A 19,889-nucleotide genomic window follows, 5' to 3' on the forward strand; every position below is an offset into this window, starting at 1 on the left:
AAAATCACATTAATTATGACGATCATAGGACACCAATCGGTTTCTAATTCGGCCGTCGATAAGGCCTTCAATTAGCGGTTTAAACACAAAGACATGAACAGATAATTAATCAATCAAACAGATAGAATATGCAACACAATAGATATACTCGGCTAATTCAGTTTCAATTTCAGTCAGTCGGTTCAGTACTTTTAATCAGTTCAATCATCAGTCATAATCAGTCCAGTTTAACGGTAATCGGCGGTTATTCGGTAAACAGTAACGAGGGTTATTACAGTCTCCCCTCCTTATAAAGAGTTTAGTCCTCTAAACTCGAGTTACCTTCATTCTGGAAGAAAACAGGATTCAGTGGAAACAGTTCAGGATATCTTTTGGCCATGTCATCTTCCCTTTCCCAAGTGGCATACACGCCACCATGGTTCTGCCAGTCAACTTTCACTAGCGGGATCTCTTTGTTTCTCAGTTTCTTGATCCGTCTGTTTACAATCTGTATACGCCGTTCCTCGTAAGTGTAGTCATCACTCAACACTACGTAGGTAGGCTCTATTACATGGAAGGGATCCCGGAGATAATCTCTTAACATCGAAATGTGGAAAATATTATGCATATGCTCCATTTCAGGAGGGAGCGCAACTTGATACGCCACCGGATTAATTTTCTCAATAATCTCATACGGTCCGACGTATCTCGGCGCTAACTTGCCCTTGACTCCAAAACGAGTCTGGCCCTTCATTGGTGTCACTTTCACAAAAACGTGATCACCTACTTCATACTCTCTGTCCCGTCTTCTGGCATCTGCATAACTTTTCTGTCTACTCTGTGCAGTTTTCAGTCTCTGCTGTATCAGTTTCACTTTCTCAGTGGTTTCATAAACAATCTCGGGCCCAAGCAAAGGCCCATCTCTAACTTCTGCCCAGTAAATCGGAGATCTACACTTTCTGCCATACAATGCCTCGAAAGGCGTCATACCAATACTCGAATGGTAGCTGTTGTTGTAGGCGAATTCAACTAATGGTAGATGACTCTCCCAATCTCCCTGAAAATCAAGGACACACATTCTCAGTAAATCCTCCAGAGTTTGGATGGTCCTTTCTGACTGTCCATCTGTCTGAGGATGGTAGGCACTACTCAGCCTCAATTCAGTACCCAATGCGATCTGTAGACTTTGCCAAAACCTCGATGTAAACTTCGAATCCCTGTCAGAAACAATAGACACAGGCACTCCATGCAGTCTCACAATTTCATCAATATAGATAATAGCCAATTTGTCCGCATTATAGATTGTCTTGACAGGTAAGAAGTGAGCAGATTTGGTTAGTCTATCAACAATAACCCAAATTGAATCCATACCTTTTCTGGAACGAGGTAACCCAACGATAAAATCCATCGTGATATGCTCCCATTTCCACTCTGGTATGGGTAGGGGTTGCAATAATCCGGCAGGTCGTTGATGTTCAGCTTTGACCTGTTGGCAATGAAGACATTTGGACACAAAGTCGGCAATTTCTTTCTTCATCCCCGGCCACCAGAAATTCTGTTTCAGATCTTGGTACATTTTCGTATTCCCCGGGTGGATAGACAATTTCGAATTGTGGCCTTCTTGCAGAACTCTTCTTTTCAGTTCAGTATCATTTGGTACACACAGTCTTTCATGAAATTTCAGTACATTGTTCTCAAATTTGAATCCCGGTCTCGGTTTAGATTCTCTTTCTTCGATGATCTTCTTCAAGAAGTCATCCAGTTGTTGTTTCTCTTTAAGCTCTTCAATCTGTGCCGGTTGGGCAGAAATAGCAGCTAAGGTTCCACCTTGTTCTCGCAAAACAATTTCGATTTCAGATTTTTCAAGGTCACCAAGCAACTCTTTCTGTCCGATAAGCAAACATGCTACGTTTCCAATTGATTTCCGACTCAATGCATCGGCAACGGTATTGGCTTTTCCCGGATGGTACAAAATCTGCAGGTCATAGTCTTTAATCAGTTCTAGCCATCTCCGCTGTCTCATATTTAGTTCTTTCTGTGTGAAGAAATATTTTAAACTCTTGTGGTCGGTATATACTTCACATGTCACCCCGTACAGATAGTGACGCCAGATTTTCAGTGCAAATACTACTGCAGCAAGTTCCAGATCATGGGTCGGGTAGTTCTTTTCATGCGGTCTCAACTGTCGGGAAGCATAAGCAATAACTCTCCCATTCTGCATTAAAACACATCCCAAACCCTTATGAGAAGCATCACTAAGTACAGTATAACCATCCGTACCTGAAGGTAAGGTAAGAACCGGTGCAGTCACTAATCGAGTTTTCAACTCCTGGAAAGCAGATTCTCTTTGGTCAGTCCAGTCAAATGATGTCCCCTTTTGTGTCAGTTGAGTCAACGGTAAAGAAATCTTGGAGAAATCTTTGACAAATCTTCTGTAATATCCAGCCAATCCCAAAAAGCTTCGGACTTCAGTCACGTTTGTTGGTCTAGGCCAGTTCACTACAGCTTCAATTTTCTGCGGATCAACAGAAATTCCATCTTTGCTAACAACATGCCCCAAAAACATAACATGGTCAAGCCAAAATTCACATTTAGACAGTTTAGCATACAGTTTCTGTTCTCTTAAGGTTTGTAGGGCAAGTTTCAGGTGATATTCATGTTCTTCTATGCTCTTGGAGTAAATCAATATGTCATCAATAAATACAACAATAAAATTGTCAAGGTATGGTTTAAAAATTCTGTTCATAAGGTCCATAAATGCAGCAGGGGCATTCGTGACTCCGAATGGCATAACTAAAAATTCATAATGGCCATACCTTGTTCTAAAAGCAGTTTTATCAATGTCTTCCGGTTTAACCTTCAGTTGATGATATCCCGATCTGAGATCGATCTTAGAAAACACTTGAGCACCCTGTAACTGATCAAATAAGCCATCAATGCGCGGTAATGGGTATTTATTTTTCACAGTTACCTTGTTCAGTTCACGGTAATCTATACACAATCTCAATGAGCCATCTTTCTTCTTTACAAACAAAACAGGAGCGCCCCACGGTGAAGTGCTAGGCCTGATAAACTTCTTATCCAGCAGTTCCTGCAGTTGCACTTTCAATTCTTTCAGTTCAGTTGGAGCCATTCTGTAAGGAGCTTTCGATATCGGCTGTGTACCCGGAATCACATTAACGGTAAATTCAATCTCCCTGTCAATCAAATCCCCTAGCAGATCATCTGGAAATACATCTGGCAATTCCCTGACTATAGGAATGCAATTCACATCAGTTTTAACACTATCGTCAGTAGACACAGTCAACACAGAACACAGATATCCTTTGCACCCCTTTCTAATTAATTTAACAGCTTTCACCGACGAAATCAAATACGGAGGAGGTACTACTCCACTCCCATTAAACACGAATTCAGGCAAACCAGGTGGACGGAAAACAACTTGCTTGGTCACACTATCAACAGTGGCATGATATTTTTGTAACCAATCCATCCCCAATATTACATCAAAATGATCAATGTTCAATGGTAGTAAATCAATAAACAGATGCATACCCCCAACAATGATTTCACATGCGGGGTACATATAAGCACATGTCATGGATCCTCCTATGGGTGATGATACGGCTAGCAGATAGTTCATGGGTTCTAAGGGTCTATTCAATTTCCGTGAGAAAGCATGCGATACATAAGAATGTGTAGACCCCGAATCAATCAATACATATGCGTTTTGTGTACAAATAGAGAGGATACCTGACACAACGGTTTCAGTATTTTGCACGTCTCCCGGTACTAGGGCGAACACTCTACCCTGCCTCATGGGCTCTTTCCCGGTAGCTTTGGGGTTAGGCTTTGGTGCTACAGTTGATGCTGCTGCGCTTGGTGCAGCTTTACTACTGGCTTGTGGCGCAGAGGGGCAGTCTTTAACCATGTGGCCCACCTTGCCACACCTGTAGCAGGCTCCAGATATTTTGTAGCAGACCCATTTGTGCTTCTTGCCACACTCAGAACAGGGTGGTATGAAACCACTCCCTTGGCTGGGGCTAGTTGTCGGCCCCGTATTCTGTTTCTTGTTGGCTGGGTTGTGCTTGCCTTTCTTGAATTTGAAACCCTGCCTCTTACTACGCCATTCCGACGTTGGTGTTTCAGTTTTCAGTGCTTCAATGTTTGATTCAGCCATCAAGGCTCGGTCAAGAACATTTACATAGTTCGGTAGCTTCAAAACATTGATTCTGTCGAGAATTGCAACATTAAGGCCGCCTTCAAACTTCCTGGCCTTCTTATATTCAGTATCCACCATATGCGGTGCATATCTAGCAAGCTCGGTGAATTTCGTCTCATATTCCGCAACGGACATTGTGCCCTGCTTCAGCTGTTCAAATTCAGTCACTTTTCTATCCCTAACACACTGAGGGAAATATTTTTCAAAGAAGGCTCCTTTGAACTGAGCCCAAGTCATAACTGTATTTTCATTACGGATAAGCATCCACCACCTTCTAGCTTCTTCTTGTAGGGTGAAGGTAGCTAACAATACTTTATTCGCTTCTGAGCACGGAAACACTTCAAATAGTTTTTCTGTTTCAATCACCCAAGCTTCAGCCTTTAGCGGTTCCAGTCCTCCCTGAAAGGATGGCGGTTTCATCTTGCTGAATTTATGGGTGAGAGCAATAATATCCCCATCATTCACATTCGCATTAGGTTCCGGCTGTACCGGAGGAGGAGGAGGAGGTGAGGGCTGTTGGTTCTGTTGTTGTTCAAGTCTAGCGGTTATCAGTTCCATCATTCTTTCCATTCTTGCCTCAGTAGATGAGGATTCAGGTTCATTTGCATTGTCCATTTCACTATAAGCAGTTATAACAGTTATAAATTGTAACATAAACAGTTGCATATTTAGACAGTTATCACATCAACATGTATTCAGTCATAACATAGCCACACACTTTTCAAGTTCATGAGATGCCCTAATTACTTTTCTAGGACACTCTATAGCTCATTTGGACACGTGTGTGCGGTATAACTCGTGGTAAGTATCGCTCTGATACCACTCTGTCACGACCCAAACCCGGCCCTATGGGTTTAGCACCGTAACCGGCCAGTAATCCGAGATTACCGAAGGCCTGCAGAACAGTAGAATAATAAAACAGAGTACAGGGCCTGGCGGAAGCCAATACAGTAAATAAATAATGTCCATTGAGCTGTGACAGTCTGCATGCCAAAAAGATTTTTCATGCATTCATACATATAAACAGTACAGTCTATACAATAATTTACAGTCACACAGTTCAGGGACCTAATCCCTTGATAACAGTACAGTAAACATTCAGTCTATACAGAACAGTAGACGGTACAGAAGGGGGAATTGTAAAACACCCCTAAGCCTTAACACGATAGGCTCGGAACCTCGCAGTGAGGCACATAGGCTGGCTTGACAAAACTGGAGTTTAACCCACGCTCCTAGCTCCGATCTGGTGGCTGAGCACCTACATATATGTATAAACAGTGAGCTAAAGCCCAGTGAACAACATAATGTGTAAGGAGGTTAAGAATGAAATGTCCTTATAGTAATGAAATCAGTTCATTAAACAGTACATCAGTCTTTCAGTCAGAACAGTTATTCAATCATATGTGGTACATCCATTAGCATAGTAGTAAACAGTAGGTCTTAAAGACCGAACAGTAATGATGGCCATCAATCAGTAAACAATAGTGGTTCTACGAGGGAACCGACAGAGATCTCTGTAACAGTAACAGTCAGTAACAGTAGTTGCTAAGGATGCCACAATACAGTTCAGAATAGAGGACATGCATTCATTCAATTAACAGTAACAGTTCAGAAAGCAGTGTAGTTCAATTGTTCAGAAGATAATCATTTTGAACATATCTTTACACAGTTGTTACTCACAGAGTTTGGGCTACAGTATGCTAGAGCGCGTCTCCCCAGTCGCCAACCCTACACAGTTAACAGATTGAACACACTAAGCTACACAGCTGGGAAAGATCATAATTTAATCCCTAATGCCTCGGTGTGCTCTACATCTATATCCTCAACAAGATACCCTAAACTAGGTCTAAGAATGCCTAGAATGGGATGAGGATGCAAAGATGTGATCAGAAAACAGTTTCAGAATTTTCAGAAAAACAGAGTCCCGCTCGAGCGCAGGTTTCCCCGCTCGAGCGGTCATGCGACAAAGGTACACGCTCGAGCGTTAACTTTCCCGCTCGAGCGTACTGTAAAAGTACTGAATGGGTGAAATCTCCGCTCGACGCCCGCTCGAGCTTGAGACATGACTCCGCTCGAGCGCCCAATCCTCCGCTCGAGCGGACTGTAAAACAGTGCAGAGATACTGGATGCTCGGATTCCACGCTCGAGCGGCACTTCCCCCGCTCGAGCGGAAGTGCAGAATCTGGGAATTCCAGATTGCACCTCCAAGCTCAAACTCACATTCAAATGCATCAAAACCGATCCTCTTGGGCCCATTTTCTGGAAAACATTTATAAACACATAGAATAACATGTTTCAAAGCTCAATTTTAAGAAATCAAAGCCCAAGGGCGTTTAATTCAAACTCAATTTAAACCATTTTTCAAGCACAAGATGAACATGCAAACATGCATGAATTCAAACCATTTTGAAGCTCCAATTTGATGCTCTAAGGAGCCAATTGATCCAAAAACAAGTTGAAAACATGGACCATTACAAAATTATGGACATGCATGCACCATTTTGCCATGAACTCAACTCCAAATTCAACCAAGAACACATGCAAGCATGAATTATGCTCTATATCAACATGTATGAACTAAAACATGACTTAGCTCTACAATTTAACATGGACCATGCAAGAATTAGTTCAAACACAAGAATGAGAAGGTGAAATTCATACCTAAGTTCCTTGAATGCAAGTCTAGGGGTTCAATTTAGCAATCCACACTTCAATTAGCAAGCAATACACCAAGCAATTCAAGCCAATTCAACAAAATGAACTCAATTCTCTCCTCTAGTCTCTCTCTCTAGTCGGCAAGGCAAGGAAGAAGGCTGAGGTAAACGTTTTTGGCTCAAGTGTAACGAACTCAAAAGTGTATAGGTAGTGGCCCACTCAAGGGCAAGGTTGTAATTAAGGCCAACTCTGTATTTTATCAATATTTAATCTAATTTAATCATACCTAATCAGTTTTCAAATAATTATACCATAAAATCACATTAATTATGACGATCATAGGACACCAATCGGTTTCTAATTCGGCCGTCGATAAGGCCTTCAATTAGCGGTTTAAACACAAAGACATGAACAGATAATTAATCAATCAAACAGATAGAATATGCAACACAATAGATATACTTGGCTAATTTAGTTTCAATTTCAGTCAGTCGGTTCAGTACTTTTAATCAGTTCAATCATCAGTCATAATCAGTCCAGTTTAACGGTAATCGACGGTTATTCGGTAAACAGTAACGAGGGTTGTTACAGTAGTAAACCGGCGGTCAGTAAGATCTCCAGCCCAATCAGCATCAGAAAAAGCACGAAGTTGGAGAGAGGAGCGGACGGAATAATGAAGACCATGAAACATGGTGCCTTTGAGATACTGAAGGATACGAACTAAGGCAGCATAATGAGGGGTACGAGGAGCCGACATAAACTGGCTGACAATATGAACGGCATAGGCAATATCAGGACGAGTAACAGTGAGATAGACAAGACTGCCAACCAGCTGACGATATAGGGTAGCATCAGAGAGAAGAGTGCCATCAAGGGGTGTAACATGACTCTGAGGCTCGAGGGGAGTGGAGGCAATCTTGCAATCCGTAAGACCAGCACGGGTGAGAAGATCAGAGGTATACTTAGCCTGAGAGATAAAAGAACCCGTAGAATCATGGAAGATTTCAAGACCCAAGAAATAGCTGAGAGGACCAAGGTCTTTCATCTCGAAATGATGGCTAAGAAACTGTTTAAGGCGAAGAATACCATCGATATCATCACCGGTGATAATCATGTCATCCACATAAAGTAAAAGCAGGGTGGTCCCTTGAGCTGTTTTCCGGATAAAAAGAGCAGTATTATAAGAGCTGGAGGTGAAACCACAGTCATGAATAGTAGAGCTGAACTTGGCAAACCAAGCGCGTGGAGCTTGTTTGAGACCGTATAAGGCACGCTGAAGTTTGCAGACTTTATGAGGTGGATAAGTAGACCCAGGGGGAGTTTGCATGTAGACCTCCTCGAGAAGAACACCATTAAGAAAAACATTGATTACGTCCAGTTGATAAAGATCCCATTGGCCGGAGGTAGAAACAGCAATCAAGCTGCGAACAGAGGTGAGACGAGCAACATGAGCAAAGGTCTCTTCATAGTTAATACCATATTCTTGGTTAAAGCCTTTGGCAACAAGGCGGGCTTTGTAGCGCTCAATATATCCATCAGAACAAGTCTTGATTTTGTATACCCATTTGCAGCCAATGGCAGACTTGCCAGGAGGAAAATCAACAATGTCCCAAGTATGAGTTTTGGCTAAAGCCTGCAATTCAGTAGTCATAGCTTGCTGCCAAAGAGGATTAGAGCGAGCCTCACGATAGGAGGTCGGTTCATAAGTAGAAAAAGTAGTAGAACCAACAATAAAGTCACGAAGACGAGTAGAAGGTTGGGTTACCCGGCGTGGTCGAGCAGGCGGAGGAGGAGCCAAGGGAAGAGACTCAGCAGGAGGGGAGGAGCCCGAGGAAGCAGGACCATCAAAGGGAGCAGGGGCATGGGATAAACCAACAGGCAAGGCGATCTCGAGAGAAGCGGGCAGGGGCGGTGGAGTAAGCGGATCAGAAAACTCGAGAGAGACTGGCTTGGGTGGTGGAGTAAGATCATCAGAAAACAGATCGGTGGAAGGATCAGTAAAAAACAGAGAGGGTGAGGGAACGGACAAACGGAAGAGAGAGAGAGAGGAAAACATTTTGTGTTCCCAAAAGACCACATGACGAGAGATACGAAGTCGTTGGGAGAGAGGATCCCAACAACGATACCCTTTATGTTCAATACCATAGCCCAAGAAGCAACAAAGGCGGGAACGAGGTTCAAGTTTGGTACGTTCATGAGGTTGGAGAAGAACAAAACAGGCAGAGCCAAAGACCCGAAGGTTGGTGTAAGGAGGACGGGTGCCATGCAGACGCTCATAAGGAGTGTGATTATGAATGATAGGTGTAGGGATACAATTGATAGTGTAAGCAGCAGTGAGAGCTGTGTAACGCCCTCAAAATAATAACAATAAACCCATCAGATAAGACATGCATTTACATTTAAACTAACTGCATTCCTTTCATTCATTAGAATTCCAAGTCATAAGTATTACATGTTAACCTCATAACAAAATGCCCTACGGGCTTACAGCTTTCCAAGTTAACACTTGGTTACAACAAAGAGTTCTAACTCGTTTACACATTAAGCCCTTGGCTTGAAATTACATGTAATACATCAAAAGTAAAACGACAAAACTATGCCCGCCACTAGCCTCCCAGCTATGTCCTTGGAGGTGGCATGCTTCCTGCACCTGAAAATGATATTCCCATATAGGGTGAGCCACAGCCCAGTAGAAATACACTAAACCAACCATGGACAATGACTAAAACATTAGCAATTGATAGTTGGTCAACACTGATACAATCACATAAATTACGTATTTATGTCAACGACTTACAAGTCCCAATTACATTTCATTTTCTCTTTTTCAACAGATAAGCATACTAGCTCTATCATCATTTCCACAGATATGTATAAAAACTATATCTCACATTCTCAACAGATATGTGTAACAACAATATCCACAGATAAGCATACAAGCTGTATCCACACTCTACAACAGATATGTATATCAACAATATCCACAGATAAGCATACAAGCTGTATCCACACTTCACAAAGATAAGCATATGAGCTCTATCTTCACTTCTCTAGACAAGCATATGAGCTCTGTCTACGGAGTTCATCCCCTATCTCCTCCCAATACCTATCCGGTTTAGAGGTACATCCCCTATCTTCCCCTAAACCGCGGAGTACATCCCCTATCTCCTCCTCTACACATAACGTATATAAACACATTGGTTCTATATACAATCACACAATACAAACAATTAATGTATTCTATCAACTGTCAAGTTCCATGACACATTCCATTGATTAGTTCCCGTTTACTTAATCATCATGCATTGTCTACAACAATCCCGACTATCCTCCACCGATAGCCCAAGGCAGTTATTTCTAAAACAGAAAATAAATGCACAAATGGATATTCAATCAACATTTCATTTCCTCATTTCTCACCAATTAATTATCCCAATTAATTAAACAATGTAATTAGGCCATTTTCCATAATTACCATTTCAACCCTTAGGTCCCATTTTCATCAATGATTCAACAATCATTCTATTTTTCTATGCCAAACTTGCATCTAGGTTTATTATGAATAAAACCCCAACTTTTGTAAAATTACACAAAAGTCCCAACCTTTCACAAAATTACCAAACCAAGCCCAACATCTCAAAATACCAAAATTTAAAGACAAAACCCATAGAGAGGAGTAGGATATCCCTACCTCAAACTCGGAGTCCCAAAGGAGAAGACGACAAAACCCAACGTGCTCCAAAACCCGAGATTTTCAGATTAAAATGAAGCCCTCGACGATCAACAACTTTTTTGTAAAGGCCAAAGGTGAGTAAATCACTCCTACTAGATCAAAACCTAGAGAGAAGGTAGTATCTAGAGAGAAAGACTCAACAATGGTGTTTTTGGAAAAGTAAGAGAGAGAAGAGAAAGTGAAAAAGTGATTTGAAAAGTCACAATTTCGGGACTTTAACCCAGGTCTCCGCTCGAGCGTAAAACACCCCGCTCGAGCGGCCACTCACAGACTTCCGCTCGAGCGGCCAACCTCCCGCTCGAGCGCAGAATGCACTCGCTCAGCACTTTGCAGAGCCAGACCCCCGCTCGAGCTCCCAACCCTACGCTCGAGCGTACAACGCTGCACAGGAAAATACTGAAAGGGTGTAATCTCCGCTCGAGCGCCAAAATCCCCGCTCGAGCGTACAGGCCAAAAATCTGGGCAACTAGTTTTGGTTTCTAAACTCAACCAACCTGTAACAAATCCGCCCAACACATCCTATAACTCAAATACGAAGTAAAAAGGATGCAAACAAGATAATAAACAACTACCAACATCCACGGACACATGTCCGGATCACGGTATAACAAGGGTAAACTCGGGATCGCTATAACCTCCCCCCCTTAAAGAATTTCGTCATCGAAATTAAACACAAGTTTTCAAAAACAAGTTCTCCTCCATTTTAAACAATGTTACATTTTAACATTCAACAATTCGACCCATTACCGGTCATCCCATCCCTTAAACAAGAGACATATCACAATATGTAAACAACATATGTACTTTCAACATGCATCAACATTATGCACTATCCTTCCAATTTCAACAATATATTCAACAGATATAATGTTACATTCAACTTCCATATGAGGCAAGTTCCAAAACATACTACCAATAGTCAAAACATTCTCAATGTTTCACAACTTAAGACATATATAAAAGCTCTTAAGTTCAACAAAATGTAAAATTCAAATACAAGATTACATATCAATAAACAAGTCCGGATATTTCTCACGGACTTCCAACTCACGTTCCCAAGTGGCTTCCTCCACTCCGTGATGTTTCCACAAGACTTTCACCAAAGGAATGGTCTTGCCACGCAGGACCTGATCCCGCCTATCCAAGACCCGTACCGGTCTCTCCTCATACGAGGCATCCTCACCTACCTCTAAATCAGTCCAATCCAGCACATGTGATGGATCTGGCTCATACTTCCGAAGCATACTCACATGAAACACGTCATGCACTCCGGACAACTGCGGTGGTAAGGCCAATCGATAAGCAACCTCACCAATCCTCTCAAGGATCTCAAAAGGACCAATAAACCGAGGGGATAACTTCCCACTCTTCCCAAACCTCATCAGGCCTCGCCTAGGTGATATCTTCAGAAAGACATGATCACCTACCTCAAACGCCAAAGGCCTCCTCCTACGGTCGGCATAACTCCTTTGTCGACTCTGGGCTGTAACAAGCCTCCTACGGATAAGCTCGACTTTCTCCGTCGTCTCCCTAACCAACTCCGGACCCAACAAAGGTGCATCACCCACCTCGGCCCAACAAACTGGAGACCTACACGGTCGGCCATACAAGGCCTCAAACGGTGCCATACCGATGCTAGACTGAAAACTGTTGTTGTAGGCAAACTCTACCAATGGCAAGTGCCTCTCCCACGTCCCACTGAAGTCCAGGACACAACCCCGAAGCATATCCTCGAGGATCTGAATAGTACGCTCGGACTGCCCATCAGTCTGAGGATGATAGGCCGTACTAAAGGTCAACTTAGTGCCCAAGGCACTCTGCAAACTCTGCCACAACCTGGCAGTAAAACGAGGATCTCTATCTGAGACGATCGTCACTGGGACCCTGTGCAATCTCACTACGTCCCGAATATACAAGTCGGCAAGATGATCTACCGAATCTCTCACGCGCATAGGAATAAAGTGCGCCGACTTAGTCAACCGGTCTACAACCACCCAAATAGCATCACTACCCCGTTGAGTCCTCGGAAGACCTACAACGAAGTCCATAGTGACATGCTCCCACTTCCACTCGGCAATAGGCAAGGGTTGCAACAAACCCGCTGGCCTCTGATGCTCGGCCTTCACTTGCTGGCAAGTAAGGCACTTCGATACGAAAACAGCCACATCTCTCTTTATACCCCGCCACCAAAATTGGCGACCCAAATCCTGATACATCTTAGTACCTCCCGGATGCACCGCAAGGCGCGAATGATGAAACTCTCGGAGTACTTCCTCTCGGCAAGACTCCGGTACAAACAAACGGTCTCGGTATCTCACACTCAGGTTGGGATACACCGTCAAACCCTTCTCAACTTTCCCACTGGAGATCTTCTCTCGGAGGGATTCTACCTCAAGGTCACCTCTCTGTGCCTCTAACACTCTAGTCACAAGTGTAGGCTGCGCAACAACAGAAAACAAGGCCGCAGCCTCAACAGATTCGCCCAGTAGCAAATCAAACTCGCCAAGTGCTCCCAACATCTCCCATTCCCGGATGGCTATACAAGCTACATCACTAATGGTTTTCCTACTAAGGGCATCGGCCACAACATTGGCCTTTCCCGGATGATAATGCAACTCAAAATCATAATCCTCGATGAACTCCATCCATCTCCTCTGCCTCAGATTCAAGTCTCTCTGTGTAAACAGATACTTCAAACTCTTGTGATCCGAGAATACCTCGAACCTCTCACCATAAAGGTAGTGCCTCCAGATTTTCAAGGCAAAGATCACTGCTGCTAACTCTAGGTCGTGTGTGGGGTAATTCTTCTCGTGTATTTTCAACTGACGTGAGCCATAAGCTACCACTTTCCCCTCTTGCATCAACACACAACCCACACCCTCTCGTGAGGCATCACAATAAACCGCATAACCCAACCCTCTCTCCGGAATAATCAACACCGGAGCGGTGGTCAATCTAACTTTCAACTCTTGGAACGACTTTTCACAAGTCTCACTCCACACAAACTTGACTCCCTTCTGAGTCAGTCTAGTCAACGGTGACGCTAACCTGGAGAAATCTTTCACAAACCGACGGTAATACCCAGCTAATCCCAGAAAACTGCGGATCTCAAACACACTCTTAGGCTGTGCCCAATCTTGCACTGCCTCAACCTTGGATGTATCAACAGACACCCCTTCCTCGGATATCACGTGGCCTAAGAATTTGACTTCCCTCAGCCAGAACTCACACTTCCCAAACTTGGCATACAGCCTATGGGCTCTAAGTAACTCAAGCACCACTCTCAAGTGTGCCTCGTGCTCCTCCTCAGAAGACGAATAGATAAGGATGTCGTCCACAAAGACAACCACAAATCGATCTAAGAACTCCCGGAAAATCCGGTTCATCAAGTCCATAAAGACTGCCGGTGCATTGGTAAGTCCGAATGGCATCACTAGAAACTCATAATGGCCATACCGCGTACGGAATGCTGTCTTAGGAATATCTTCCTCCCTGACCCTCAACTGATGGTAACCCGATCTCAAGTCTATCTTAGAGAAACAACGGGAACCCTTCAACTGGTCAAACAAATCATCTATACGGGGCATAGGATACTTATTCTTAACCGTAGCCCGATTCAACTTCCGGTAGTCTATACACAATCTCAAGGCACCATCTTTCTTTTTAACAAAGAGGGCCGGTGCTCCCCACGGTGAAACACTAGGGCGAACAAAGCCCTTATCTAGCAATTCCTGGAGCTGAACTTTCAACTCAACCAACTCTGCTGGAGCAAAACGGTAAGGTGCCATAGAAATCGGCGCCGTACCAGGCACTAAATCAATAGAGAACTCTATCTCTCGGTGAGGTGGCAAACTAACAAGATCTTCGGGAAAAACATCCGAATACTCACAAACCACCCTCGGCAACACAATCAGTGTCTCATCACACTTACTACTCTCAAAGCTAGCAAGTAGACCACTAAGCTCACTTCGCCCTCGCGAATCATACCCCGGTGGCAAAACACTACCAACCCGGTCTCCCAAGAAATGGAACCACTCCCCGCTCAAGGTACATAATGTAACCCTCTGGCGGTAGCAATCAATAACAGCCCGGTATGACGATAACCAGTCCATACCCAAAATAACATCAAAACCCTTCATGGGCATGACAACAAACGGAAAAGGAAGCCTATAGTCGGCGACCTCTATATCACATCCTCTAACACCCTGTTTCAGAATCAACTCACCACCCAAAGGTGATACCACACAAATAGGAGATGCTAACTGTGCTAACTCCAATTCCAAAACAGATGCAAATGCAGCAGATACAAAAGAATGAGATGCACCCGTGTCTATCAACACATTAGCAACTGAGTTGCAAAACAGAAAAGTACCTCTCACTACTGATGGAGCCGGTACTAAATCCTGCGCGGTAACAGCATACACGCGCCCCGTAGGCCCCTGGTCTACCTGCTCACCTCTCGGAGCAAAAGACTGCTGCACAGACTGGGATGACGAAGCTCCCGGATTGGCCCTCGAGGCCTGCACAGACTGAGCTGGCTGAAAACCCTGCGTCTGCCTAGAACCAGACGCTCCCGAAGTGGCACTCAACTGTGGGCAAAACCTCTTCATGTGCCCAGGTTGTCCACACTGATAACAAGTCAGGAGCTGCCCCCTGCCCAAACTCTGACTCTGCGGTCTAGCTGAAGAAGAAGCAGCTTTCTGACCCCCACCCTTCTGCGGGCAAACCCAAACCTTGTGACCCAGCTGGCCACACTTGTAACAAGTGAATTCCCCCTGACTGCCTCTCCCCGAGCCTACACTCGGCACTGGAAAGGTCGATCTAGAGGTTGCACCCTGAGACTGCTGAGGGTTATAACCCTTCTGTCTCCTGCCATCACCCTGACTATCCTGGCTCCTCTTGGAGCCTCTCTGCCCCTCATCCTCCTCCTGCATCATGAGCTCCATATGAGCTGCAGCGTCCACTAGGTGTCTATACTCTCGAATATAAGACCCACCAATTCTCAACTTGAGGCCCCGCCTCAACTTCCGCTCAAACTCATAGCAACGGCGTTCCTCAGACGCCACCAGTTCAGGTGCAAACCTAGACAGACTGGTAAAAGTAGCCTCAAACTCGGCCACTGACAAGCCCTGCTGATTAAGCCGGCTAAACTGATCCCTCAGCTTCTCCCTAGCTACTGCAGACAAAAACCTCTCCTGAAAAGCATTCACAAATGCCTCCCAAGTACCACCAACACGAGCCTTCTCGTACTTCCACCATTGACCCGCATCTCCCTTCAGTTGGAAGGATGCCAAGGTCACTTTCAGTGCTCCGTCCTCGATGCCAAGCATCTCAAACGTCTTCGTTGTCTGTTCGAGCCATTCATCTGCCTTAAGCGGCTCTTTAGGATCCCCGATAAACTCGTCCGGATTACACCGGAAGAACTCCCTCTTCAAGAAAGAAGGCCCTGCCTCAGCTGCCTGATTCCCAGCTCTAAGAATACCCAAAGCTCCTACTATCTCTCTGGCCAGGGCACCCATAGCCTGCTGACCTACTGGCTCGGCCACATTGGCCTGCCCAACTCCCTCCTGCACTGCCGGAATCTCACCCTGTAACGGTACTTCCTGCCTCGCAGGTCTACCACGCCTAGCACCTCTTCCTCGTCCTGACATCCTAATAAAGGCAACACAGAACGTTAGCACATTCACGAATGTGCCGAAACTAAACACTCACGTCCTAATGCATGGACAACTGTAATTCACTCCACATAAGCACATAAACACATAAGCACTTACGAACTTCATTTCCGGATAATGATAGTCCCGAGGCGTTACTAGAGTTCCGGTTAGAAACAGCATTGATCAAGTGCTTTTCCAACAAGACTCCCAGAAACTCAAGGATCCAATCAACATCCTAGAAATTAAATCCCATACCCACATAGTCACATAAGCATGTTATCAAATAAACACATAGCATATGGTACTACATCTACGTCTCAATCAAGCGAGACAAACCCATTGTGATCCTAATCACTTCCCACGTACCCAAAGTATTCGAACCCGGTACGCTCTGATACCAAGTTGTAACGCCCTCAAAATAATAACAATAAACCCATCAGATAAGACATGCATTTACATTTAAACTAACTGCATTCCTTTCATTCATTAGAATTCCAAGTCATAAGTATTACATGTTAACCTCATAACAAAATGCCCTACGGGCTTACAGCTTTCCAAGTTAACACTTGGTTACAACAAAGAGTTCTAACTCGTTTACACATTAAGCCCTTGGCTTGAAATTACATGTAATACATCAAAAGTAAAACGACAAAACTATGCCCGCCACTAGCCTCCCAGCTATGTCCTTGGAGGTGGCATGCTTCCTGCACCTGAAAATGATATTCCCATATAGGGTGAGCCACAGCCCAGTAGAAATACACTAAACCAACCATGGACAATGACTAAAACATTAGCAATTGATAGTTGGTCAACACTGATACAATCACATAAATTACGTATTTATGTCAACGACTTACAAGTCCCAATTACATTTCATTTTCCCTTTTTCAACAGATAAGCATACTAGCTCTATCATCATTTCCACAGATATGTATAAAAACTATATCTCACATTCTCAACAGATATGTGTAACAACAATATCCACAGATAAGCATACAAGCTGTATCCACACTCTACAACAGATATGTATATCAACAATATCCACAGATAAGCATACAAGCTGTATCCACACTTCACAAAGATAAGCATATGAGCTCTATCTTCACTTCTCTAGACAAGCATATGAGCTCTGTCTACGGAGTTCATCCCCTATCTCCTCCCAATACCTATCCGGTTTAGAGGTACATCCCCTATCTTCCCCTAAACCGCGGAGTACATCCCCTATCTCCTCCTCTACACATAACGTATATAAACACATTGGTTCTATATACAATCACACAATACAAACAATTAATGTATTCTATCAACTGTCAAGTTCCATGACACATTCCATTGATTAGTTCCCGTTTACTTAATCATCATGCATTGTCTACAACAATCCCGACTATCCTCCACCGATAGCCCAAGGCAGTTATTTCTAAAACAGAAAATAAATGCACAAATGGATATTCAATCAACATTTCATTTCCTCATTTCTCACCAATTAATTATCCCAATTAATTAAACAATGTAATTAGGCCATTTTCCATAATTACCATTTCAACCCTTAGGTCCCATTTTCATCAATGATTCAACAATCATTCTATTTTTCTATGCCAAACTTGCATCTAGGTTTATTATGAATAAAACCCCAACTTTTGTAAAATTACACAAAAGTCCCAACCTTTCACAAAATTACCAAACCAAGCCCAACATCTCAAAATACCAAAATTTAAAGACAAAACCCATAGAGAGGAGTAGGATATCCCTACCTCAAACTCGGAGTCCCAAAGGAGAAGACGACAAAACCCAACGTGCTCCAAAACCCGAGATTTTCAGATTAAAATGAAGCCCTCGACGATCAACAACTTTTTTGTAAAGGCCAAAGGTGAGTAAATCACTCCTACTAGATCAAAACCTAAAGAGAAGGTAGTATCTAGAGAGAAAGACTCAACAATGGTGTTTTTGGAAAAGTAAGAGAGAGAAGAGAAAGTGAAAAAGTGATTTGAAAAGTCACAATTTCGGGACTTTAACCCAGGTCTCCGCTCGAGCGTAAAACACCCCGCTCGAGCGGCCACTCACAGACTTCCGCTCGAGCGGCCAACCTCCCGCTCGAGCGCAGAATGCACTCGCTCAGCACTTTGCAGAGCCAGACCCCCGCTCGAGCTCCCAACCCTACGCTCGAGCGTACAACGCTGCACAGGAAAATACTGAAAGGGTGTAATCTCCGCTCGAGCGCCAAAATCCCCGCTCGAGCGTACAGGCCAAAAATCTGGGCAACTAGTTTTGGTTTCTAAACTCAACCAACCTGTAACAAATCCGCCCAACACATCCTATAACTCAAATACGAAGTAAAAAGGATGCAAACAAGATAATAAACAACTACCAACATCCACGGACACATGTCCGGATCACGGTATAACAAGGGTAAACCCGAGATCGCTATAAGCTGCCTCTCCCTAAAAATGTTCCGGACAAGAAGAAGATAGAAGAAGAGCACGAGTAGTGTCGAGAATATGCCGATGTTTTCGTTCAGCACGTCCATTTTGTTGAGACGTACCGGGACAGGAACGATGAGGTTGAGTACCATGACTCTGAAGGAAGGAAAGAAAGTCAAAATCTTTATATTCCATGGCATTGTCGGAGCGAAAAAGCTTAATAGTTTTAGAAAATTGTGTGTTAACCATTGCAGCAAAATTGTAATAAAGTTGTTTGAGCTCAGAGCGAGTTTTCATAAGGAACAACCATGTAAAACGGGAAAAATCATCAATAAAAACAACAAAATAGCGGGCTCCGCCCATAGTGGGAGTAGGAGAGGGTCCCCAAATATCAGAATGGATGAGGTCAAATGGTGCAAGAGAAACAGAGTCACTTTTATTAAACGATAAAGCAGGTTGTTTAGCAAGTTGACAGGACACACAATCTAAAGCATCAGAACTGACAGGACCTAAATGACCACTAAAAATTAAAGTTTTGAAACGACCAACAGAAAGATGGCCTAAACGACAGTGCTAAAGCTGAAAAGGAGATAAACGAGGAGCAGTGGTAGCAGTGGTAGGAGCTGTGATCTGAGAGGAATCCGGAACATGAAGATGGATAAGTTCGTAGAGGCGTCCGTGCTTACGGTCTATCCCAAGGGTTTGCCCCGTCCGAGGGTTCTGCACCAAACAACCAGTATGAGAAAAGGTAACAGTTAGACCATGCTCACATAATTGACTAATGGAGATAAGATTTAAAGTGAGAGCAGGCATAAGATAGACATGGGATAAAGATAAGTGAGAGGAGGAAACAGAACCAACATGACTTACAGACAGAAGAGACCCATCAGCAGTATGGATAGAAGGAACATGAGGAGTAAAAGAGATAGGAGTAAAAATAGTAGAGTCAAAGGTCATGTGATTACAACAAGCGGAGTCAAAGTACCAGGAAGTGTTACCTGCGGTGACAGACAAGGCAGTAGAGGAAGGGGTACCGGATTTTTGCCAAAAATGTTGAAACATGGCTTCAACATCTGTGTGAGAGAAGACTGGAGTGGAAGGATCTATAGGGACAGGGAAAGGTAAATCTTCTGAGGCAACAGCAGCAGCAGCAGTGCATTGAGCAGGGAGTGGTTTAAACGGAGTCCCAGAACGATGTGAGGTGCTGCGGGAAAAATGCCCGGGGG

Source organism: Camellia sinensis, chromosome 14 (genome assembly GCF_055761805.1).
Source record: "Camellia sinensis isolate YWXY chromosome 14, ASM5576180v1, whole genome shotgun sequence".
Classification (NCBI taxonomy): domain Eukaryota; kingdom Viridiplantae; phylum Streptophyta; class Magnoliopsida; order Ericales; family Theaceae; genus Camellia; species Camellia sinensis.